We start from the raw sequence: 22,735 nt of genomic DNA, 5'->3' as shown, positions 1-22,735 counted from the left end.
TACTCTATGCTAAGCTTACTTACGACATTTAACAACACACCCTAAACATTTGCCCCCACCCCCCTTATATGACGTGACACATGCAGGACAACATGTACTAACCTAAACATATACTACCTAATCCTAAACAAATATATATATATATATATATATATATTTATATATATATATGTATATATATATATATTTTAAATACACAAAAGCCCCAACATTAACCCCACCCACCCTCCCACAAACTAACATGTAATAATATGAAAAACCACCCCCAAGCCTACTTATCCTATCTAAACAACTACCCTACTCTAACCTATCACTAAACCCCTTAAACCCACTACAAAATAGGATGAGGAATGAGGAGGGAGGGGACTGAACTAGGGTTGAGGGGAGGCAAGAGTTCACAGGTTGGCAATCCCCAGTGTCTTTTTGATGGCCTTCAGGCTCCTTGTGTTTTTGTCAACATCCTTATGAATGCTGTCCAGCTTTTTGAGGACCTTTTTCATGTCAATCTGGAGCTCCCCTATTGCCTTACATGTCCATTGCAGCAGGTGTGGAGGGCTGTGGTGCTGAGGTTGATGGTGAAGCAGGTGGGGCAGATGTGACATGGTGGCTGTGGTCCCCTGTGTAGCTGTGGTGGTAGCTACAACCTTTGTGGCCAATGCTGGTCCCCCTTGGCTGAAAGCCCACCATTCCACTGTGGCTCGCTCTCTTTGGTAGCGTCGTGCCATCTTGCAGTACCCAGACTCAACATTCAAGATGTGCCGATATCGCACTGCCCACTTTTGGAAAGCCCTGATTTCCGCAACATCCATGTTAACTGCAGTAAAAATGAGACAGGCAACCATCAGTGTCATCATTGTGTGATGCATGTACAGATGATAATCTAACACTCTGCCTCGATTTGCACATGCAGTCCAAATTACAGTCCAGATAATACAATGCCCCTGACTAATATATTGGCAACACTGCCTACCCATTGTGTCATTTACACCACAGCAAAGCACAACAAAAGTTGGACCAAATAAAGTGATCTGTGCAATGATGTAGTGCAATGTGTCCCAATGCAAAGGCAGCAACTACTTCACATGGGCCAGGCCGACGAATCTTTATCAACTGAGTCAAATTCAAAGCACACAAGGCCAGTGACTCGTAGAAATAGTTGGCAGGATGGTATGCAGTTGCTAATCATAAGGGGTCAGTGTTGTTTGGGACACATGCATGCTTGAATGAGATGACTGTAATCTACACTGTGACCATCACATCTGCCTACACATATGTTGTTCCCCTACCCCAGTGCCTCAGGGGTGATGGGCATGCAATACATCATCACAACTGTAGAGGACAACCATAAAGGCATGTCCACTTATACATGATTTAGTGAGCAGAACACTTGTGAGGAGGGCTGCCACCTAGGAAAAAGGTATCCATAGGTCATTCACATCTACATTCATGTGTCCAGTTGTGGACAACCATCAACACCTGATCTACCAACACAATTCCCATGACACCCACATTGATGTGAGGACACATCTGGCCTTGACCTGCATGCACGCCTGTTACATACCACATAAGTGTCACGTAATTGAAGTACAACTTATGCGGATAGATGCTGGGGGACAGTTAGCCATCCAGTCCTACAAGTACATTACAATACAGGGATGTACAAATTTGTGTGGAAAACTGATGCATCACTGTGTTGTGAGAATGAGGGTATGACCCTGTGCCAATATACTGACACTGTTGCACTTCTAAGTCACATGTGGACCTACATGTGGCTAGTAATCACCTTGCTCACACGCTGCTGCCTATTGCGCAGCACAAGACTCCCAAGATATGACTCCCTGCTTGTGAAAGTGTAACCTTTGCACGGAAGTCTATGTCAACATCCAGCCTAGTAAGATGTCAGATCACGTGCCAGCTCATCAGATCTTGCAATGAGTGCAACACACAAGAGTCACTCACACAACAGCCGCAATCATACACGGGACATACATTATCACACTTACTTGATACGTCTGGGTCCTGAAATCTAGCCACTACACGGATAGTATAAGGGGCAAGTCCACCTGTAAGACATGGAAAGGAAATATATGCTCAATGTCAGATCACTGTACATACGTGTGGACAACATATCACAAAGTTTAACATTTTACATGAGTGAGCTGGTGATCCTGCATGTAGACTGTACAACAGACATACAACTGCAAACACACATTGACACTGACACTCCAGTGAGTGATAGCCACACATCTGCACACATGCACTGGGCCTAATAATCATGTGGTGTTAAACCCTACTACAACCATATGTGGCTAATCTATTTCAGATGGTACTCCATGGCATGATTTGTATTTTGGTGACAGTTTTAATGGCACTTCCCTGGTGCAGTGCAAAACAAGTGACTCAAGTATTGTGGTTTGTATATGAAGGGACACTGAGGTACTGTGTGAAGGACATGTTGCTCAATTTTCAGTCTGCAATTATCATGCGTTCAGTGGTCCATGACAGATGTGGCACAGTTGTATGTAGGTAACAAATGCCCCATTGGCAGTGTACCCTAAGCCATGTATGCCCCCTTTGCCAACATAATGGCAGGGATCATGTGTGTGTGTAATGATAACAATGTAGCGCTAGACATGGATTGCCCACTTTGCTGTTCCGATACAGTGAAATGGGTATGCTGACAGTGTCGTACCTGATCATCATTGTTAGAATGCATGGGAACAGGTGTGGCCATAGCACCTGAAACGTGTGACTAAGGGCTACATGTGCGAAGATCAGGTTTTGTGAGTTGCACATTGCGAGACTTAGCAACTCACAATTTGCCAGTAGGATAATCTGATGTACAACACTGTCAATGACACTGTTTGCAATTCACAAATGGGGTAGCAAATGACCTACCTCATGAATATTAATGAGGTAGATCTCCTTTAGCAAACCCCTTGGGAATGGCAGCACTCACAGGGATGCTGGCCTGCTGGGCTCAGCAGACCATATGTCTCTGACTGCCTTCAAATAAAGCTGTATTTTCTATTTTTTTAAATGCAGCCTTCTTTCATTAAGGGTAAACAGAAAGCATGTAAAAAAAATATTATAACCTTTCATCATCATCATTTAACTTTATTTCGGTAAGTAAAAACATACCATAAAAGTACAATACAAGCATCATAAATTGTTAATTTTTGAAATTGGTAGAACACTAAAAGATATAAGCACAGTAAAAATATAAAAGAGATAATAAAGAGTTAAAATTCGAACAGAATGATCACAATATATATCTCCTAAATTTAGAGTGAACCACACAACAAGGACCCTATTCCCTATGCACACAGGTGTTCAATAATGCAATAAAACAGTGCTTAATATTAAAAGTTAAATACTAAAATCAGACATCAAAAAGTCAATTAAAGTGCATACATAGATCTAAAAATTAGCTACCCAGTCTTATTCTTTAAAATTGCTAGTCTGAGGCGCCAGATTGAATCGAGGAATTTTGCCACTGGTAAAACTATCTCGGCAGATGGATCAGATTTAAAAATTCTCTCAGCATACAAATGAGACCTGGCGCCTATAGATTTACAGAGCGGGATAATCCAGCAAACTCTTTGTTTGTGATATGCATGACAATAAAAGACAACATGTGAAATAGACTCTTCACATTGGCAGCCCATCGGGCAGAGCTTGGAACTATTAGTGGAACAATGCCAATTGTACGTTAGGGAACACAGAGGGAGGGACCCTATTCTGAATCTAACAAAAAGAGCTCGCGCAAATAGAGATAATGCTATATCCATATAAGGCTCAAATTCGTAGTGGCATTTGAGTAATAAATAATTATCAGACATTGACAGCGGAACAATGTTAGTAAATTGCACAATCTGAGCGTTGTGCCAAAAAGCATCCTTCAATAGCTGCACAGCATTTTTAGGAATGGAAGAAGGGTCCAACCAATAGGACCCAAAACCTAGATGGAATAAGGATTCTTTGACATAGGTACACCATTTCGTTTTGCTGATAGTGTTACTGCCCACCAATTTGAGAAGCCCACAACGAAATGGATAAAGGGCATCTGTTATCCAGAGCCGGATCCAATATAGCAAGGGCCTTAAAGCAGCAATCTGCAAAATAGAAAAAAGATTTAAATCCATGCGGATGGGCAGAGATGGAGTGCTAGAAGGAACTTTTAACACTGATTTCAAAAATTTATTTTCCGCCCTTTCCAAATCCGCCAGGTTACAGTGGCCCCAAAGTTCAGCACCATATAAGGCCCCCCCCTGGGCTTGGGATTTATATATTTCAAGGGCGGGAGACATTGCAAACTTGGGAGATCTAAAAGCAAATCTTACAATGCCACCCGCCCTTTGCTTCAGGCACAATAAGGATTTCTGGCGGTGTGCATGCCAAAGGTGTGAGTCTTCCAGTTTGATACCTAAATAGTCAAAAGTGCCCACTCTTTCCAAGGGAGCACCATCCAGGTATACTGGTATTTTCATTTTGCACCTACTGTCCCCGAAGACCATATACTTTGTTTTTGCTGAGTTGATTTCCAACCCATGGTCATTGCAAAACTCCAAAAATCGTGATAGCAATCTGGAAAGGCCTATGGCAGTTCGCGAGAGTAACAAGGTGTCGTCTGCGAACAGTAGACAGGGGAACTTCTGGCCACCCAAATTCAGGGCATCACCATAACAATCTAAGAGGTATGGGATGCAAGCGTTAATAAACAATAGGAATAGGGTGGGCGCAAGGACGCACCCCTGCCTCACACCTCGTGTTGTAGAAAAAGCTGGAGTCACGTCACCAGCCGAACCCCAGCGCACTCTGGCGTAATTGTCAGAGTAAAGATCTTGAATAACATTAATCAAAGAACCCGGAACTCCAATATTGCTCAAGACCTCCCAGAGCTTAGCACGCGGGACAAGGTCAAACGCAGATTTCAAATCGACAAAGGCCACAAATAAATGGCCCTTGTCTGCGTCTACGGTCTTCCACTTGATGGTAGTAAATCGGAAGACCTGATCGATGGTGCTGACCTTGTCCCGGAAACCAGCCTGGAGATGGCTTAAAACCTGATTTTTTTTTATCCAGTGTTTTAATCTGGATAACAACTGGAAAGAGAATATTTTTTGCAGGTTATGTAATAGACTAATCGGTCTGTAGTTCCCAGGGGAGCTCTTATCTCCTTTTTTATGTATGGGGACGATAATAGCCACCTTCCACGTATCTGGGTAAGAACGAGTTATCAGAACAGTATTCGATAGCCTATTAATGTACCGGGTCCAAACAGATAAATCTGATTTATACAGGTCCGATAGGACACTGTCTAAGCCAGGAGCCTTCCCTGTTCTTTGAGCACGGATTGCCAGCTCAGTTTCTTTAAGGGTAAAGGGTGACACAGGGGAAAAGCACAGTGAAGAATCAATAGGAGAGTTGTTCGGATTGGGGCATGACCAATAAAGTTCCCGAAAATGGGAGAGCCAGGATTCTACATCAATGTGACATTCAGGAGTAGATGAAAGGGCGGGGTCTCTGCGTGAGACCAGGGTCCAGAAAAGTTTAAGGTCACAGGCACTAGCTGCCTCCAGCAGACGCTCCCACAATTTTTCTTCGTATTTAAGTTTAGATGACATACAAGTAGAAGCATAGTTCCTTCTTGCATGTATGATAGCACCCCGGCTCTTTAACTTTGGAGCTTTGGACAAAAGGCTCTTAGCCTCCCGACACTCCTTGTCAAACCACTTACAATTGGGCAAGGAGGAATTGTTTTGGGTTGAGGGGGGTTTAGTAAAAAGCTCCTTGAGATCCATAAAAAGGGTCGCATGAGAGGACATAACTTCTGAGGGAGATAAGACAATAGAGTCATCAAAAAGCTGGTGGCAAGAGACTAGGTCATGAAGCTTATCATTAAGCAGATTAGATTTAAAAAACGAAGACCATCTCACCACACGCCAATCATTGGGAGCATCCAGAACATAAGGTGGAGTAAGCCCCGAAAAAAGAGTTGCATTATATTCAATTTGTAAGGGGGCGCGGTCGCTAGTGTGCAGAGAACCAACCTCAACATTGATTATAAGGTGCCAGACTCGCAGATCAAAAATAACGTAATCCAGAGTGCTGCTATAGTGGCCTCTGTAGAAGGTGGGTCTAGAGTTGTCATTTAAAAAACGGCCATTTCCAAAACGCAGGCCATAAGTTACTACAAGGTCTATTATCTGCATGACCCTAAGGGGAGGAGTACATGGCACTGGTTGGATTGAAAGCGGGGGAAGATTCCATACTTCATCTTCGGCCTGGATAGACTCGACAAAAGCTGAATCGAATTCAATTTGGGCATTGAGGTCACCTGCAATAATAACACAATATTTAGAATAAAGATCGGATAAAAATTTATGTAACAGATGAATAGTACCAGACTGGCGGTTAGATGGACCTGGCCTATAATAAATATTAATACATAGCACTGGAGTGCCTGTAATAGGCCATATTGCTATTGCAAGGATATCACAAGAGTCAACAGTGATTTCCTTTACCCTGCCCACTTCAGTCAACTTGACCCAAGTGCATAGACCCCCAATCACCCTTCCCCTAGTGGACGGAGTCGCCTTTTTAGTGAAACAACAATAGCCTTGCCTATACGCACAATCCATAGCCCAAGTTTCCTGAAACATACATATGGAAAAAGATTCAACATACGCCCCCCAATACGGATCAGATAATTTACTCTTGATGCCAGCCATATTCCAAGACAAAATTTTCCTTTTTGTAATGCTACAAGCTGACATACAAGAGTCGGCATCGGGAGCAGAATTGGAAGTCCCATTAGTGGTGCAGGGTAAAGCCCTTATAGTATTGTCACCCAAACTGAGTGAAGAGCTTGTAAGTGTTGTTGCCCAGAGATGTGGAACATTATGTTTGCAAGAATTAGAATGAGATAGTCAATCCACATCAGATGTATCCCCTGAGGTGACCGGGTCTTGAATGAAGGTACCTTTATTGTTCCAACCCAAAGGGCTCCTGCCCTGTAGGAAGTGGCTCCGCCCCCGGCACCAGCAATGTGCGTCCCGCGACGGCAGGAGCGCGACGAGATCTTTAAAGGGCTCCTGCCCTGTAGGAATTGGCTCCGCCCCCGGCACCAGCAATGCGCGTCCCCGCAAAAAAATATTATAACTTTTACTTTTTATTTTTTTGAAGCAGACAGTGGTCCATAGGACCACTGCCTGCTCTGAAACTATTTTTTTGCATGCATTCACAAAGGGTTAGCACCAGCTTGAAACTGGTGGTAACTGCAATTGTTTTGTGATGGCATTCGCGGTCACCAAACAATCAATCATCGGACTGCGACTTGCAAATAGGAAGGGAACGCCCCTTTCTAAATGCCACTAGCTAACCCTGTTATGCGATTCGGCATTGTGATTGTAGAATGCCAAATTGGGTATGTGCATTGGACTAAACATTTTTTCTTGATGTAAACACACAAATTCAGAAAACTAGGCTATTTGTGACAATAAAAAATAGTTTGTACATGTGGTCCTAAGTGATAGTCGTACATGACTTAACAAACCTCAGGCCTGCATTGTTAACATGTACAGACATGCGGACTCCATCTCAGTACTGGGACACTCGCACTTTGTTGCGCTTGTATTCAACCTGGCCACACACATTGCATGCAGCAGGTCAATACATCTGCTACTGTCACTCAGGAGCATTCTACTGTACACATTTGTCAATGTGATACTCACCATCAGGGCCACTGATCACCATGCCCAGGTGGTCCAGCAGATTCTGCTCTCTGGCCACCAGGTCAGTCCAGCGATGCTTTAGCTGGTGCGCACTCCTGCTTGTATGGTAGACCCTCTTGAGGTGGTAGAGCACCTTGCCCCACTGCAGCCGCCTTGCTTCAGTATGATACCCCTGTATCACCTGCCCACCCATCTCCAGCAGCAAGGGTAGGAATCAGCACACCAACCACACAAAGCCCCCAAGCTCCTGTCAGCCTTGCCCTTTCCGACATGTCCCTGAACTACAAATTCAAACAGTGAATGTATAAAAAAAAAGAAGAAAATGAATGTAAATAAAGGAAACTTACAGCCCAAACCTAAGAACCCAAACTAAACCAACTAATCTAACCCCCAGACAGACACCCGACAGTACAAATACAATATGAAAGACACTAAGCTACACAAAATCACATACACAGGTACAAGAAACAAGCAAATTTCGCAAAAGACACAACAAAAGACACACCACAAGATACAATAAACGCAATCGAGACACCAGCAACACCGAGACACAGCCACACAATTAAGAAATAGCACATACTGTAAAGTGAAAGTACAGCCACTATACCATGCCCGAAAACAGGATTTCCTATTACATCACTTCCTGTTCCTTTTTGCGGCCCGTTTTCCGTTATGTGTGTATTTTCTTGATGCATACGATGTTTGTGTGAATATTTTCAATGCATAACCTACATGTGCACCAAAATACCACACAATACCTGTAGACTTTAATTACAATGGATATATTCATGCGTGGGGTGCGCAGGTGGAATTCATGCTAAGGGCTCATGTATGGTAAGTTTGCGTTTGCAGGAGTTTCTGACGCATTTGCATACATTTTTTTGACTGTACTGTAATTGAGGGATTTTCTAATATTTACATGCATGCACCATGTATCAACATGAAGATAGGATGGTATGGTCTGAAGGGTGTGATAGAGGCCGTCATTACGACCCTGGTGGTCAGTGATAAAGTGGCAGTAATACCGCCAACAAGCTGGCGGTAAGTACCGCCGAATTATGACCATGGCGGTGATATCTCCGAAAGACAGCCAATGTACCACACCAACCGCCAGGGCGGAAACAACAGTCACCACGGCGGTAGCTGCCTACAACCAGGCGGAAGTCATACTTCAGCCCACCATATTATGACATGGCAATCTGCCACCTTTGCCAGGGCGGTACCAACGCCATCAAAAGCCTGGGGGAACACATCAGAGAAGTGAAAGGACTCACCATTGGAGAGACAGGGAAGAACCATGCCGCCATGGAACTAGAACTGCAAGTATTCTGGATGATCTCCTATGTTATGCTCCACCACGAACACCAACGTCGGCGAAGATGACAACGGTGAGTACAGCCGCCTAGCACACAAAGGAGGGGGGGAGGAAAACGAGAGTGACAAACACATGCACCACACACACCCAACATACACACACACACTATACACACAACCAGCTGCACAAGAAAAACAATTTAGCTCTGTAAATCGGCTGAATAATGCAAGGACAACAGGAATTGACTAAAGTGATTGTGAGAAGATCAACACAAAATTAATAATTCGATTTGGCAATGCAACAGATATGTATATGTGAGAAAACAGGGCTGATTGCAGAGGCCCCATAACTTTTTGCCCCCATTTTCCTCTTTTTGCTGGTGTTTTCCTGACTTTGATGGTGCCCTGGGTACTGCTAACCAGTCCCAGGGCCTGTGCTCTGTGTAAAATGGATATGCAAATTAGGCTAATTATAATTGGCTAAGTTAACCTACCTATAAGTCCCTAGTATATGGTAGGGCATGTAGGTTTAGGGACCACAGCATAGGTGGTGCACACCTAGGTGCACTGCTGAGGTGCCCAGTGTCATTTTAAAGGCAGGCCTGCTTTGCTGGCTGCTTTTAAATTAAAGTTATATGCAAATTCGACTTTGGAATTAAAGGTACTTCCAAAGTCTTAAACTACCTTATTTTTACATATAAGTCACCCCTAAGGTGTGCCCTATGTGCCCCTAGGGCTGGGTGCCATGTAACTATAAGCAGGGACTTTATAAAAATAGATTTATAAGCCCTGGTGAGGTAAAAACAGCCAAATTCGTTTTTCCCTCATTGAAGTAAATGGCCTTCATAGGCTAGAATGGGCAGACTTTATTTTAAATTTTAAAGTCTCCTTAAATGTTACATACCAAGAATTTGGTATCAAATTGATTGTTGTAATAAATCCCACAACTTCCAGTTGTTGGATTTAATATAACTTGTCCAGGTAAAAAGTTTAGACTTTACCTAAAAAGTTGCCAATTTCAGCTCTGCATTGTTTTTGCTGCTGTGCTCTGATTGGCCGGCCTGCAGCAGCTTCTGCCAGGCTGCCTTGATTAGGTGTGAAGTGGCCTGGCTTCACACAAAGGAATGTGCTTGGGGGAGAGAATCTCCCCTCAGCAGATGGTGAGGCAGGAAGGGGGAGGGCTGCCAAACTGGTCTTCAAAGGCAGAGAAGGACATTTGCAGCACCCAGCAACACCCCCACATCCTGCAACCCCAGACAGCTAGGTGCCCCCTTGATTAGATTAGGAGAGGGCAGGAGAGGGGTGTGTTTATGATTTTTAGCCACACCAGTGGGTGGGCTCAGCCAGATGTAACCTCCAAAAATCAGATTCAGCCATGTTGGATTTTTAGAGACTGTTGCCTTTTGGGATGGATTTTTGCCACACTTCCCAGGAAGTGGTCATCACAGGGGGACGACCCTGTACCTGATTGGAGAACCAGGGCCCCCCTGCTTTTCACCCAGGAGCAAGGATAAAACTGGCAGACCTGCCCTCACACCTCAGATCCCCTCCAGAATTCAACAAGAAAGGAACTAAAGAAGAAGAAAGACTGCCCTGCTGGACCCCTGGCCTGCACCTGGACCCTGCACTCAGAAGGACTGCACCAGCTGCACACTTGGGCTTCACCACAAGAAGGACTTTACCTGGCTTCAACTGGTTCAAGGAGGGACTCCCTGTTTGCTACAGGTGAAAAATTGCTAAACCAGAGTCCCCTGCACCAACTCCTGAAGAAAGCGACCAGCTGACCACTGTCCAGTGGCCAAAAAGGAGTTTGCGCCAGGTGCATTCTGGGAGTTGAAGTCCGCACCCCCCAAGGACCATCACAGAACTTCTGGACCCTTGGGGTGAGCTGTGGACCCCAAAAGAACCTTAAAAGAACATCTGGGTGAAGCCCCAGAAGTTTGGAAAAGATTTGAGAATTTTTGGAAAAAAGCTCCAGAGAGGGACCGACCCGCCGCGGAAATTCTAGCCGGCTTGCCTCAACCGCGACCCGGCCTGACTTCGTGGTTCGTCCCGGTAAAGGAAAAACATCCAAAAAAGAGACTAAGGGCCTGATTCTAACTTTGGAGGACGGTGTTAAACCGTCCCAAAAGTGGCGGATATACCACCTACCGTATTACGAGTCCATTATATCCTATGGAACTCGTAATACGGTAGGTGGTATATCCGCCACTTTTGGGACGGTTTAACACCGTCCTCCAAAGTTAGAATCAGGCCCTAAGTCCGAACGTAAAAAGTTGACCGGGACCTCCCAGCCATCGTATCCGAGAAGGGCTCCATGGACGTCGGATCAAGATCCAGGTTTACCCCGGTCGAAGGATTTTCATCTCAAAAAAACGACTAAGTCCGAAGGTAAAAGTCTCCACCGAGGAAACCCACATCGCGTATCCGGACAAGGGCTCCAGGAGGTCGGATTCAACTGGCAGGTTCGTCCCGGTGAAGAAAACCTTCAAAATAAAGACTAAGTCAGAAGGTAACTTTTTAACCGAGGCCTCCCGCGACCTGTAGCCGAGCAGGGCTCCATCGCGGTCGGCCTGAAAGTTTGACTTTGCCCCGGTCGAGGTGCACCCAGATGACCCGATTGGCGCTTTTTGTTTCTAAGCGCTAGAAAAGTAATAATTCTTTAAAAATTCATATCTCCGGTTCCCCTGAACCGATTTTAATTGTTGTTGTGTCATTTTAAAGATAAAAATATAAGCTATTTTTATAAATTGGTTTTGGATTTTTAAACTGTTTCCTGTGTTTTATTTAATTACTGTTTTGTGATATTTGAATGCTTTACACTTTGTCTCCTAAGTTAAGCCTTGACGCTCGATGCCAAGCTACCAAGGGTAGAGCTGGGATTAATTTATTGAGACCTAACTGTACTTATGTGGAGGTTTGTGGCTTGTTGCTAGGTGTAGGTACCTACCTGCCCTACCAATAACCCATTTTCCAATATAATTGGAAGCAGCGACGGGATCCTGTACTTGTGTTCAATATCACGTTACAGTTTTGAGTAAAACAAATTAAAAATCCTTTAAATTGTCCTAGTGCAAAAATTGTTTTTACTTTTGAATTTTTTTTTTTTTTAATTAATTTGGATTAATTTCAATTATTGAATTTTTGTAATTTTTCTAAATTCTTGTTTCCAATTTTTGCAAAAAGTTTTTGTTGACACAAAACTAGGGAACCATGGAGCTTGATCTGGCTAGCCTACCCACACTGACAGTAGTCCAGCTTAGGGGGTTATGTCTTGAAAGAGGGTTGCCTGCAACCACTGATCTCAGGAAGCAAAACCTGATTAAATCCCTGACAGCATGGGCTGAGGCCCAAGAGCTAGGCACAGAGGAAGCTCCAGAGGGAGAAGAAAAAGGGGAAGATGCTAACTCTAACCACTCAGGGGAGGGAAGGCATCCGAGCCTAAGTGAGGAAGAGGAAGAACGGTCCTCAGTAGATACAGTCACTAGGGGCAGGCCCAAAGCTAGTGGTGGGAAGGGGGTCCTTTCAGGAGGAGAGAACCCATCCATCAGAGAAAGAGAGCTGGAGGCCCAGCTAGCATACATAGCTTTGGAAGCAGAGAAGCTGGCCCTAGAAAAGAAAAAGTGGGCATACAAAGAAAAAAGAGATGGAAGCAGCGATAAAGAAGCTGAGGTGTCCATGGGTGGGGGAGTTTGCCCCAGATTACCCAAGGGGGTAGTTCCTGCTTATGTAGAGGGGGATGACATAGATAAGTGGCTGGGGGCCTTTGAGAGGGCACTCCAAATGAGAAGGGTTAGGCCTCAATACTGGGGTTCCCTTTTGTTGGAGTTGGTCCCCAACTCAGGGAGGGATAGGCTTCTGACCTTAAGGGGGGAGGAGGCAGATTCATACCCTAGTATGAAGAGGTGCTTAGCCAAGAAGTTTGGTCTGACCCCAGAGCAATATAGAATGAAGTTCAGGGACACCCAGAAGGTCAGTACCCAGTCTTGGGTTGACTTTGTGGACATTTCACTAAAGGCACTAGAGGGCTGGATTATTGGTAACAAAGTAGATACTTATGAGGGGTTATACAATCTGATCATGAGAGAGCACATCTTGACCAATTGTACCCAAGAAAGGTTACGCCAGCATCTAGTGGACTCTAAGCAGACCAACCCTAGAGAGCTAGGGGAGGCAGCTGATGAGTGGTTGAGAACCAAGGTGGTTGTCAGGTCCCAGGGGGGAGACTCCAAGAAGGGGGGGACAGGTCCCCAAAAACCTAAGGAGGGAGGTGGTAAGCCCACCACAGAGACTCCCTCTGTACCCCAGAACCCTAAGAAGGAGGAGAGTAAATCCCACTCTCACTCTGACAAGCAGAGACAGGGAGACCCAGGGTTAAAAAAGCTCTTGGACAGTAGGGCTTGCTTTGACTGTCAGCAGACAGGTCACTTCAGAGGAGATGCAGCCTGTCCAAAGAAAGTGGTTAGCATTGGGCTGTCCAGTGTAGCCATAGAGGAGGATTCCTCAGAAGATGAAGTCCTCCTACCATTGTGCTGGGAGACAGGACCAGATGGTAAGCTGGTGATCCCTGAGGGTGGGAGTAGGCACTTCCACCACATTCAAGTGAATGGGATCCCTACCACTGGCCTGAGGGACACCTGTGCCAGTCACACTATAGTGAGTGACCGGTTAGTGACGCCAGACATGTATGTCCCAGGAAAGACAAAGAAAGTCAGGATAGCCACAGGGGAGGTCACCTCCAAACCTGTAGCCATAGTGCCCCTAGAGAGGGAGGGTATCCTTGACTGGATTAGGGTGGTAGTCAGTGCTGACCTTCCCCTAGATTGTATCCTGGGCAATGACCTCCCACAGGTGAGTCTGGTCACAGATGGGGTGGTCGCCCAGGGCTCCCCCCCAACCCAAAGTCCTGGGGAGTCAGTCCCTACAGTTAGGAGACAGGGGTCCCCAAGAAAAGGAAAGAAGAAAAGGAAGGGTAGGCCACTCTTAAAGAGAGTTCAGGGAGCCAAGGGCCTTCTGCCCCAGTAAGGGGGGAGCCCAGAGTTGGCACTGGTGAGGCCTCACCTGACCCCAAGGAAGTCCTGAGTAGTCAGGGAGCTGTCCAGATGCAAGGTGTTGCCCCTGCACTGACAGAAGGGAGAGTGGAAGGAGGGTGTCTGCCACAGGAAGTGGTAGCCCCCCACTCTAGACAGCAAGAGGGGTGCCAGGACCCCAAAATGCCCCCTAAAGCAGCTCAGCCACCTGTCAGTGGAGAGCTTAGGGTGTGGTTCTGGGTACTGACAGCTGTCAGTAGCCTCTGCTGGGTGCTAGCCTTCCAGGCAGCACTGTACTTGGCCTGGGAGGCAGACCCCAGGGCCAATAGCAAAGTAGGCCCCCTGACCCTATTGGTCATGGTGGGGTTGCTCAAGTGTTGGGTGACCTCTTTGGGTAAGCTAGGTGTTGCCCTAGCAAAGTTTGGAGTAGGGGAGGTGGGCACCTCACTACCCAAGTTGGCAGAGAGAAAGGAGGAAGACCCCCCTAGAGGGAAGTTTCAGTTTGAGTTGGGTCCTTTTACTGTTGGGATGGCTTCACTACCCATAGGGAGTGACCCTGACAGGAGGATATAAGGCAGAGTAGGCCCTGCAAAGGGACAGCCAGTTTTCTTCACTGTCTTCCTCGCCTAACAAGCCAGGAAGACTCTCCCAGGGTTGGGCTGAGTCTCCTGGGCGTGTGGGCTGGGGGGGGTTGTGTGAGAAAACAGGGCTGATTGCAGAGGCCCCATAACTTTTTGCCCCCATTTTCCTCTTTTTGCTGGTGTTTTCCTGACTTTGATGGTGCCCTGGGTACTGCTAACCAGTCCCAGGGCCTGTGCTCTGTGTAAAATGGATATGCAAATTAGGCTAATTATAATTGGCTAAGTTAACCTACCTATAAGTCCCTAGTATATGGTAGGGCATGTAGGTTTAGGGACCACAGCATAGGTGGTGCACACCTAGGTGCACTGCTGAGGTGCCCAGTGTCATTTTAAAGGCAGGCCAGCTTTGCTGGCTGCTTTTAAATTAAAGTTATATGCAAATTCGACTTTGGAATTAAAGGTACTTCCAAAGTCTTAAACTACCTTATTTTTACATATAAGTCACCCCTAAGGTGTGCCCTATGTGCCCCTAGGGCTGGGTGCCATGTAACTATAAGCAGGGACTTTATAAAAAATAGATTTATAAGCCCTGGTGAGGTAAAAACAGCCAAATTCGTTTTTCCCTCATTGAAGTAAATGGCCTTCATAGGCTAGAATGGGCAGACTTTATTTTAAATTTTAAAGTCTCCTTAAATGTTACATACCAAGAATTTGGTATCAAATTGATTGTTGTAATAAATCCCACAACTTCCAGTTGTTGGATTTAATATAACTTGTCCAGGTAAAAAGTTTAGACTTTACCTAAAAAGTTGCCAATTTCAGCTCTGCATTGTTTTTGCTGCTGTGCTCTGATTGGCCGGCCTGCAGCAGGTTCTGCCAGGCTGCCTTGATTAGGTGTGAAGTGGCCTGGCTTCACACAAAGGAATGTGCTTGGGGGAGAGAATCTCCCCTCAGCAGATGGTGAGGCAGGAAGGGGGAGGGCTGCCAAACTGGTCTTCAAAGGCAGAGAAGGACATTTGCAGCACCCAGCAACACCCCCACATCCTGCAACCCCAGACAGCTAGGTGCCCCCTTGATTAGATTAGGAGAGGGCAGGAGAGGGGTGTGTTTATGATTTTTAGCCACACCAGTGGGTGGGCTCAGCCAGATGTAACCTCCAAAAATCAGATTCAGCCATGTTGGATTTTTAGAGACTGTTGCCTTTTGGGATGGATTTTTGCCACACTTCCCAGGAAGTGGTCATCACAGGGGGACGACCCTGTACCTGATTGGAGAACCAGGGCCCCCCTGCTTTTCACCCAGGAGCAAGGATAAAACTGGCAGACCTGCCCCCACACCTCAGATCCCCTCCAGAATTCAACAAGAAAGGAACTAAAGAAGAAGAAGGACTGCCCTGCTGGACCCCTGGCCTGCACCTGGACCCTGCACTCAGAAGGACTGCACCAGCTGCACACTTGGGCTTCACCACAAGAAGGACTTTGCCTGGCTTCAACTGGTTCAAGGAGGGACTCCCTGTTTGCTACAGGTGAAAAATTGCTAAACCAGAGTCCCCTGCACCAACTCCTGAAGAAAGCGACCAGCTGACCACTGTCCAGTGGCCAAAAAGGAGTTTGCGCCAGGTGCATTCTGGGAGTTGAAGTCCGCACCCCCCAAGGACCATCACAGAACTTCTGGACCCTTGGGGTGAGCTGTGGACCCCAAAAGAACCTTAAAAGAACATCTGGGTGAAACCCCAGAAGTTTGGAAAAGATTTGAGAATTTTTGGAAAAAAGCTCCAGAGAGGGACCGACCCGCCGCGGAAATTCTAGCCGGCTTGCCTCAACCGCGACCCGGCCTGACTTCGTGGTTCGTCCCGGTAAAGAAAAACATCCAAAAAAGAGACTAAGTCCGAACGTAAAAAGTTGACCGGGACCTCCCAGCCATCGTATCCGAGAAGGGCTCCATGGACATCGGATCAAGATCCAGGTTTACCCCGGTCGAAGGATTTTCATCTCGAAAAAACGACTAAGTCCGAAGGTAAAAGTCTCCACCGAGGAAACCCACATCGCGTATCCGGACAAGGGCTCCAGGAGGTCGGATTCAACTGGCAGGTTCGTCCCGGTGAAGAAAAACTTCAAAATAAAGACTAAGTCGGAAGGTAACTTTTTATCCGAGGCCTCCCGCGACCTGTAGCCGAGCAGGGCTCCATCGCGGTCGGCCTGAAAGTTTGACTTTGCCCCGGTCGAGGTGCAACCAGATGACCCGATTGGCGCTTTTTGTTTCTAAGCGCTAGAAAAGTAATAATTCTTTAAAAATTCATATCTCCGGTTCCCCTGAACCGATTTTAATTGTTTTTGTGTCATTTTAAAGATAAAAATATAAGCTATTTTTATAAATTGGTTTTGGATTTTTAAACTGTTTCCTGTGTTTTATTTAATTACTGTTTTGTGATATTTGAATGCTTTACACTTTGGGGGTCATTCTCACCGGCCGCCAGGGCCACCGACCACGGGAGCACCGCCAACAGGCTGGCGGTGCTCCCACGAGCATTCTGACCGCGGCGGTTCAGCCGCGGTCAGAAGCGGCAGGTCGGCGGGCTCCCGCCGACTTACCGCTGCTCGGGGGAATCCTTCATGGCGGCGGAGTGAGGATTCTGACCCCCCCTACCGCCATCCTGTTCATGGCGGGAAAGCCGCCATGAACAGGATGGCGGTAGGGGGGGTCGCGGGGCCCCTGGGGGCCCCTGCCGTGCCCATGCCAATGGCATGGGCACGGCAGGGGCCCCCGTAAGAGGGCCCCGCAAAGTATTTCAGTGTCTGCCTTGCAGACACTGAAATACGCGACGGGTGCCACTGCACCCGTCGCACGTTCCCACTCCGCCGGCTCGATTACGAGCCGGCATCCTCGTGGGAAGGGAGTTTTTCCCTGGGCTGGCGGGCGGTCTTTTGGAGACCGCCCGCCAGCCCAGGGAAAAACTCATAATACCCTCCGCGGTCTTCTGACCGCGGAGCGGTATAATGGGGGCGGAATTCTGGCGGGCGGCCTCCGCCGCCCGCCAGAATCAGAATCACCCCCTTTGTCTCCTAAGTTAAGCCTTGACGCTCGATGCCAAGCTACCAAGGGTAGAGCAGGGATTAATTTATTGAGACCTAACTGTACTTATGTGGAGGTTTGTGGCTTGTTGCTAGGTGTAGGTACCTACCTGCCCTACCAATAACCCATTTTCCAACAGTATAAATGTACAAAAAAGGGACACTGCCCAGTCCTCAGAGGCCACATGGCCACAGGGCAAAGTCCAAGGCCCCACGCGTTCCCTGCACCAATATGGAGAGAACACTGCAGGGGCATAAGTTGACAAATAGGCAGGCGGGAGGAGGAGGGGGACCTCAGCCGGATGCGGAAACAAGACCTCTGGTTCTGAAGGGGGCAACATGCCCGGTGCTTGGTCCTGGGGAGTGCAAGGCCACAGTCTCTCAAGTGGGTGAATACCCCACTGGTTCTGGAGGGGGCAACATGCCTTGTGCTTGGTCCTTGGGAGTGCAAGGCCACCGTCTCTGGAGTGGGTGAATACCCCAATAGTTCTGGAGGGGGCAACATGCCCTGTGCTTGGTCCTGGGGAGTGCAAGGCCACAGTCTCTCAAGTAGGTGACTTGCCCACTGGTTATGGTGGGGACAGGCCGCAGAGCAGCCCCTGGAGGCTGGATCATATGGCGTCCGCCAGCGGTGACGGCTGCACTGTGGTGATGGTGGTAGTGGGAGGCTCCTGCTCAGCCCCTGCATCCTCCAATGGCTGCACAGTGGTGGTGGTAGTGGGAGGCTCCTGCTCAGCCCCTGCACTCACTGATGGCTGCACAACCACGGCTGACGGTGGGGGCTCTGTGACAGCTGCTAGTGCAGGCTTCATCCCCTTTTTTCCTGGCTGGTGCAGGCTCCTTCCCCTTTCTGCTGCCTGGTTCAGGCTCCTTCCCCTTTCTGCTGGCTTGTGCAGGCTCCTTTCCCTTTTTGCTGCCTGATGCAGGCTCCTTCCCCTTTCTGCTGGCTGGTGCAGGCTCCTTCCCCTTCAGTATTAGTGGCCTAGAATCCTTTCCACCACAAGTGGTGCTGATGGACCTGGGCCTGTGGACTGTTTGGCTGAGGTGCTTGGCTGGGTTCTTGATACCTTGGCCATACGTGCAGGACGGGGGGAGGGGTATGGAAGAGGTTAATGGTGGAAAGGAAAAGCCTTTTAGGGACATTTGGGTGGGAAGAGGGAGAAGAAATGGGAGTGGAGGATGAGGGAGTGGTTGTTGGAGGTGTTTGTCTGTTGGATTTGGGTGCTGTTGAATGGGTTGTATGCTGTTGTGAGGTGGATGGCTGTTGGGTGTCTGAGTACTTGCATTTGTGTACTTTAGGAGGGTGGACAGACACAGTGGGAGAGGACACAGGACGTGTGCATGGATGTTGTGGAGGTGTCTGCAAGTGAGATGTGTGTTCTGCTTGGTGTGGTGATGATGCAGGTAGTGGATGATAATGTAGTGCATACAGGTGTGAGTGTGGACGTAACTGGGAGGGCGACGAGGAGGGGTAGACAGTGGAAATAGTTGATGTTGTTGTGTCTGCAACTGAATGCTGTTTGTGTGAGTGCCTGTGGGATGAAGTGTGGTGTGGGCAACTCGCTGTGGGGCTGCTGGGAGGGCGTTGCTGGTACGGGGGTGGCGGCTGTACCTGTAGCTGGGGTGGTCACAGACGTGTCGCCTACCACCAGGGAGCTCCCATTGGAGGAGGTATCTGAGTCTGTATTGTCACCTCCACTCTTTGCCGTGGTGCCCCCAGCGTCAGTGGACTCTGCCTCCTGGGTCCTGTGGGATGCAGCTCCCTCCATCGCTGGTGCCTCTGCTCCTCCGCCAGATGATGCTAATGCACAGAAGGACAGGATGACAAATCAAGAAAGGGGGGGAGAGAGACAAAGGATACACTGGGTCAATGACTGCATTAACACCAGCGTTGGCATACACAGCACCCTCACACACAGGGTACAGGCCTACGCACTATGTGTTGCACTACCAGTGATATTGCTAGCCACCAAGGCATGAGGAGGAGCACACACTGCCAACTGCAGCACACCTGGGACCCACGCAGCCCTGACCAGTAGTGGATGCTAACAAGCTAGGTAGACAGAATTTCCCCTTCAGACCCATCGCCACCAGAGGACCTCTGCTGCTATGTCTGGCCTGGTCTAGGGGTACCCACTTACACACACACACCACCCAGATACCACCCCTCCATCTGTTTCCTTCAATGATTGCCACTGTACTCACCCCCTTGTGGCTGCTGTGTTGCCCTCAAACACCAATTCCAGCTCTGGATAGGCCACCACCAGTATGCGAGCCATCAGGGGGTCAGGGTTCAACGGACACCCCTTCCTCATTGGGAGGCCTTCCCCAGCTGGGCCTCCGTGGTCTTCCATGCCCAGCATCTCAGGTCCTCCCACCATTTCCAACAGTGGTTGCTCCGCCTGCCATAGACCCCCAGGGTCCGCACCTTCTTGGCAATGGCCCGCCATATACCCTTCTTTCGATGGGGGTTGACCTGTAGAGGCACTACAGACAGGAGAACACCATTAGACAAACAGTCCAGCCAGTAACACAAATGGCCCACCATACCCGTTTCCAGAACCATTGGCACACCTCCTGTTAGAAATGGGGTCTTAGGTTGGCAGTCAGGTTACCCCCTTTCCAAGCAAGGACCCTCACTCTAGTCAGAGTAAAAGAGAATCACCCTCAGCTAACCCCGATCACCCCCTTGGTAGCTTGGCACGAGCAGTAGGCATAACTTCAGAGAGCTAGGTGTAAAGTATTTGTGTCAACACACACAGTAACTTAATGAAAACACTACAAAATGACACAACACAGTTTTAGAAAAAATAGAGAATATTTATCTAAACAAAACAAGACCAAAACAACAAAAATCCCCAAACTCCACATCTATCCGCTCTCAAAGGGAATCTACACTTTAATCATATTTAAAGGTAGCCCCTATGTTAACCTATGAGAGGGACAGGCCTTGCAACTGTGAAAAACACATTTAGCAACATTTCACTGCCAGGACCTATAAAACACGTTATTATATGTTGTACCTTAACCATACACTGCACCCTGCCCTTGGGGCTACCTAGGGCCTACCTTTGGGGTGTCTTACATGTAAGAAAAGGGAATGTTTATGCCTGGCATGGGGGTACACTTGTCAAGTCGAATTTACAGTTAAAAACTGCACACACAGACACTGCAGTGGCAGGTATGAGACATGATTATAGAGCTACTAATGTGGGTGGCACAACCAGTGCTGCAGGCCCACTAGTAGCATTTGATTTACAGGCCCAGGGCACCTCTAGTGCACTGCAGTAGGGACTTACTAGTAAATTAAATATGTCAATCATGGATAAACCAATCCCATACACATTTTGTATAGGAGCACTTGCACTTTAGCACTGGTTAGCAGTAGTAAAGTGCCCAGAGTAACAAAAACAGAGTCCAGCACACATCAACAACCTGGGAAACAGAGTCAAAAAGTTAAGGGAGACCACACCAAGGATGAAAAGTCTAACATCTCCATACATGCAAGCCCCATGCATTGTGCCCACAGTGTACTCACCTGTTGGTCTGGAGGCTCATACAGCAGTCAGTACTGGAGTGGGACCCCATCCACCAGTCTCTCCAACTCCTCCGAAGTGAAGGCTGGGGCCGTTTCCCCAGTCACACAGGCTATGGTAGGTTCCAGACACAGGTCACAGTAGCACATGCAGTGTAGGTCCTCTCCTATGGAAGGTCAGGAAATAAGTGAGGAATCAGATAGAAAATAGCAGTCACGTCCAAGACGGTGCACACCATCACAGCTGACGTAGGTCACCATTGGCCACTGTATCCCATAGGGCCCAATATTAACCAATGATGAATTGCACAGCGGTTCCTGACTACCTCCCACCAGGGTGCACAACGTAAGCGGCATTAACTCACTTCCACCTGCCCCTCCAAACAGGACAGGTGGACGCCATTTCAGGGGCGGCAGGCCTGTGGAATAATGCTGCGTCACAGGAGAAATAGGCACATACTGGACAATTCACACTGACCCATTACATGTTTACAGATTGCAGACTACTGTTGTGGCTCCATTGTTCAGTTTGTGAAAGCCTCCTCACTCTTTTGTCCCTTAGATTCCTACCGCTACGGATGAATAGGAGATGGAGACATACCCCGGTGTACAGACCCCTGGTGGACTTAGTTACACTGGAGGACAGGCACATAATACTCTCCTATAGACTAGTCAGGGTGACAATCAGAGAGCTGTGTGCCCAGTTGGAGACTGACCTGATATCTGCTATCCGTCATCCCACTGGGATCCCCCCTCTTGTGCAAGTTCTATCAGTGCTCCATTTTCTGGCAACTGGTTCTTTCCAAGTTACAGTGGGCTTGGCAGCAGGAATGTCACAGCCAATGTTCTCAACAGTGCTGACAAGAGTGTTGTCTGCCCTGATAAAACACATGTGCAGCTACATTGCATTCCCCCAGGTTGAGGATTTGACCACTGTGAAGGGCGAGTTTTATGCAACGGGACATATCCCCAATATAATTGGGCTGATTGACAGAACACATATTGCATTTGTCCCCACCCCCGCCGGAATGAACAGGTGTTCAGGAATTGTAAGAGTTTTCACTCTATGAATGTGCAGATGGTGTGCTTGGTGAACCAGTACATGTTCCACTTCAATGCTAAGTATCCTGGGTCAGTGCATGATGCTTTTGTCCTGAGAAATAGCATCCAAAATGTGATGGGCCAACTACAGAGGCACAGGGTGTGGATAATAAGTGAGCCCTTGTTCCCACCCAATATATGTTGCAGTATGGGTATGGTTTTGGCCATATAGGATAGTGTGTGGCTAAATGTTGTCCCTCACTATTTGCAGGTGACCCTGGTTACCCAAACCTATCATGGCTGCTGACCCCTGTGAGGAATGCCAGGACAAGGGCAGAAGAATGTTATAACGAGGCACATGGGTAAACCAGAAGGATAATTGAGAGAACCTTTGGCCTCCTGAAGGCCAGGTTCCGGTGCCTCCATC

Source organism: Pleurodeles waltl, chromosome 3_1 (assembly GCF_031143425.1).
Source record: "Pleurodeles waltl isolate 20211129_DDA chromosome 3_1, aPleWal1.hap1.20221129, whole genome shotgun sequence".
Classification (NCBI taxonomy): domain Eukaryota; kingdom Metazoa; phylum Chordata; class Amphibia; order Caudata; family Salamandridae; genus Pleurodeles; species Pleurodeles waltl.
The sequence above is the reverse complement of the archived record's forward strand: the minus strand, read 5'-3'. Positions refer to the sequence as shown.